At 41.2% G+C, this 3,814-nt stretch overlaps 1 non-coding gene across 1 annotated transcript; it reads right to left on the bottom strand.

Moving 5' to 3' along the window:
• Positions 1–3,051: 3,051 nt before the first annotated feature.
• On the bottom strand, positions 3,052–3,124 carry TRNAM-CAU (transfer RNA methionine (anticodon CAU)). Its single transcript has one exon. It is a non-coding gene; the product is annotated as a tRNA-Met (tRNA).
• Between the last annotated feature and the right edge of the window lie 690 nt (positions 3,125–3,814).

The following is a 3,814-nucleotide window of genomic DNA, read 5'->3' as shown; positions in this document are numbered from 1 at the left end:
TACAGAACTGGGTTACCTGTAAGAGCACCTACAAAGTAGGTGTCAGAAAGGAACTTGACAAAGCATTGAAAAGTTTCAGGTGCTTAGTTTGCATCCAGAAATGCAATAAAATTGGTCTCCTTGGGGATGAAGGGTACAAGATTGTTGGCTGCCATTGATATGAGTATGAAGTTTAGTGGGTAAAAGAGATTTGTGAGAAAGGAGGAAAAACGAGAGATAAATCGGTTTTTGATTGAAAGCTAGGTCACTTGAGATCTCGAAAGTTGTAAGTATGTATATGTATCGAGAAGTCTGGGTATTTATAGTAAAAGCAAATGACTTGTCGAGAACTGAAAAATAGACGTTTGGAATTTGTCTATCGAGAAGTCATTTTAAGAAATGAAAAATATATCGAGAAGTCATTTTAAATTACTCTTATAGAGAACTAAAAATTGACTTATCGAGATGTCAAATAAATACCCAGTTTGTCCAAAAATGGACTGAATTAATTCAAAATTTTATTTGAATAAATTCAAAATAAAATTAAAATAAATTTGCCAAAAGTGTTTTACCAAAATAATTTATTAAGTTAAATTATTTCAGTTCTGAGTTATTGAGAAGTCTAAAAATTATACTTGTAGAGAACTCTGTGAATTAACACTACTAGAGAACTCTACAAGGACTTATCGATAAGTCATATTTAAGCATATCGAGAAGTCACTCAAGAAGTCAGTAAATTAACTTATCGAGAACACACTCGAGAATTCTTAAAATGACTTGTCGAGAAGTCATTTAGACTTATCGGGAACTCGGTTCTCTATATACCTTTGGATTACTGAAATTCTGCCTTGTATTAATTTTACATATTAAAGATGTAAATTTAACTGGGCAGTTTACTTAGAATGTGAAAATTTCCAAGTTAAATTTTTGTTTTAAAAAATAAATATGCAGAGATTTCTGAAATATTCATAATTCATATTTCAGTTAATTTTTAATTTAAATCAAATTAATTTTGATTTACTAGAAATTAATTTGCTGCAAAACATTAGCTGAGTTATTGCCTTAGGATGAAGAATTAAGCATTCCAATTTCACCTACAAGTCTAGTGAAAGTTGCTTCATCCAAAGGTTTAGTAAAAATGTCAGCTAATTATTTTTCTGTTGGAACAAAAATGAGCTCAATGGTACCATTTGTAGCATGTTCTCTAATAAAATGGTACTTTACATCAATGTGCTTTATTCTAGAATGATTAACTGGATTAGCCACTATAGATATAGCACTAGTATTGTCACACATGATAGGAATTTTGTGTAACACTAGGCCATAGTCCATTAGCTGATTTCTAATCCAAAGCACTTGAGCACAACAACTTCCTGCAGTTATGTATTCAGCCTCAGCTGTAAAAGTTGATATAGATTATTGTTTCTTGCTATACCAGGATACAAGTCTTTGTCTAAGAAATTGACAGCTTCCACTAATCCACTAATCGTTGTTTCCAGATACGGTTGTCGGTTGACATCTCTTCTAATTTGTCGATACGAGAAACAAATTGTTGTGTGGAGGAATTAATATCTCGACATAAGCCAAGAGGCAGATCTTATGCCACTCTACCTGGTCGTATGAAACTGGCATGCATCACGGCTCCCGAGACTCTTTCATAGAATTCCAACAATTTCTCCCGCTCCTCAAAAGCCCACAGGAACGGGGTTGATGCTCCCACATCCATAGCATGAGTAGTTAAAGCAAGTGAATGATTTGAAATTCGAGTTATTTCACGGAATAACACTCGTATATATTGAGCTCGTAATGGTACCTTGCAATTTAAAAGTCTCTCTACGGATGAAGAATGAGCGTGTTCTTGGGCCATCGTAGAAACATAGATAGGGTCAACGACGGAACGAACAACGAAACTTTATGACAGCTTTTTCGCACACGTTCACATGCATCACATACACAAGTGCTCTCTGAACCGTGCAATAAGGCCACCCATAACACGGCTCTCCCACTTGAGTTATCTTATCCCCAGCCCATGTTATTTAATAATTTTTTAAAAATGTCGACGTAAGGTAACAACTAGGATTGAAAGCAGGTCGCCTTTGGAATATGAGTAGGGCTCCTAGGTGGCGCGTTCGTGGAGGCAAACTGAAGGAAGATCAAAAGGAAGGTTGGGTGCTTGTGGAGAGAGGCCGCCCGGCCTCGAATAGGCGGGGGCCTAGCTCTAGCTCCGGGTCCCCCCTGCTTGCGGAAATGAATAGATCAGAAGGGGGTTGGGTTCTCGATTTTCGGGCCGGGCGGGAGGTGAGGCCATAAGATAAGATTGCCCTCCCGGTAAGGAAGAGGAGAAAAGGGTGTTGTCATCTATCTCGACCAGTTTCCTGAGGCGTTGGAAATCCAGACCGGTTCAAAGAATCACTAGCGCTATTTAGCCCTTCGTTTCACCAACAAAGAAGTCATCCTTGACGATTTCCCATTCCTTCCCCGCCTTTCTTCGCCATTCGATGCCTCTGCCTTCCCTTTTTCTTTCTTTTAGAGTTCAAGTTGCTAATCAAGTCAGTATAGCATCTACTGTTTATGTTCCTGTTGCTGGAGTTGCTAATAAAGCAAGGAGTCAGCGAACGAGTGGTATACACTTGTTGCTAATCGAGCAGGTGCGCTGCCAAAGGCGAAGCACACTGGTTACGGCTAATGTAGCTAATCTAGATGGCAGTTTCGGGGAGCAGGCAATTTTTAAATCTTGGGGAACGGAAAGCGTTGCCACCACCTTCTAGCATTGAGGGCTCCTTCTGTAGAACTTAAGCAGTTACCCGCACACCTTCAATATGCCTTCCTGGGACCATAAAAGACTTACCCGGTAATAGTATCGTCAGCTTTCACTCACTTAACACTAACTTAATCCTTCTTCTGTAGTGTACTCTCGAGCTTTCAGAAAGGATCTTAACCAAATATTTACCGGCTTCGCGAGACCATTTTGGTCTACACATGGCTAGGCACTTTGGTCATTGGTTTCTCGATAAAAACTCTCTGACGTCGAAGATCTCACGAGCAGGACTGACGAAAGTCTCTCAAGTGATTAGGCGGGGACAGGATTCGAACCTGCAGTCTTCAGGTCATGAGCCTGATGAGTTGACCATTCCTCTACCCCGCTTCTTCCCCTTCTCTTTCTTTCACTATTCCCACCTAGGTCCCCGGCTTTGGTTGCTTGACCGGGATAGAACCAGCGCTTAGTAAGCGGCGGCGACAGCCCCTTGTATAGGTTGGAGTTATGAAGCTGACCTTATTCGTTATTAGAGAAAGGAGAAATGACTTTTTAGCTTGCTGACTGGGGCTGGCAGCGAAATGAAGTCCTCGAGACCCCATAAGAGAAGAAAGTCATGGAGGGCATAAACCCCAAGTGACTAAGCAAGTAACTCATTTCTTGTGGTAGTCATTGCGAATGAGCAAGTAGGGGGTGGCAACTAAAGAGGTAGTGAGACTAACCGCAATTATAGGAAGAGCTCGAATTCGGATAGGATTGTGCGTGCCAGGCCCTTTGGGTGTCATATTTTGGCCGAGTTTATCGTACCTACGGCCCCCATGTTAGGCGGCCATAATCTTTTTTTATGTTTTACCGCGGTTACGCCAGAAATAAAAGGTTTCACACGAGCTCCCGTTCTGCGGCGTGGTGGCAAGACCTAGGGGATTGGCTACGGGTGTAGATAGACTTCAATCTGCAGGGGTCATGCAAATACATAGGCCCCTTCCCTTCTCTTTTGGATGAATGTGGTGGTTTAGAAGGCGCTTTCCGATCTACGGTCCCTCAGAGCGAAGGGTTAGGTAGGTAGTATGGGCCCTCTGA

The sequence above is a fragment of the Apium graveolens genome, chromosome 6, assembly GCF_009905375.1.
Source record: "Apium graveolens cultivar Ventura chromosome 6, ASM990537v1, whole genome shotgun sequence".
Classification (NCBI taxonomy): domain Eukaryota; kingdom Viridiplantae; phylum Streptophyta; class Magnoliopsida; order Apiales; family Apiaceae; genus Apium; species Apium graveolens.
Note: the sequence above shows the minus strand (reverse complement) of the source record. Positions and strands in the feature narration are given on the sequence as shown.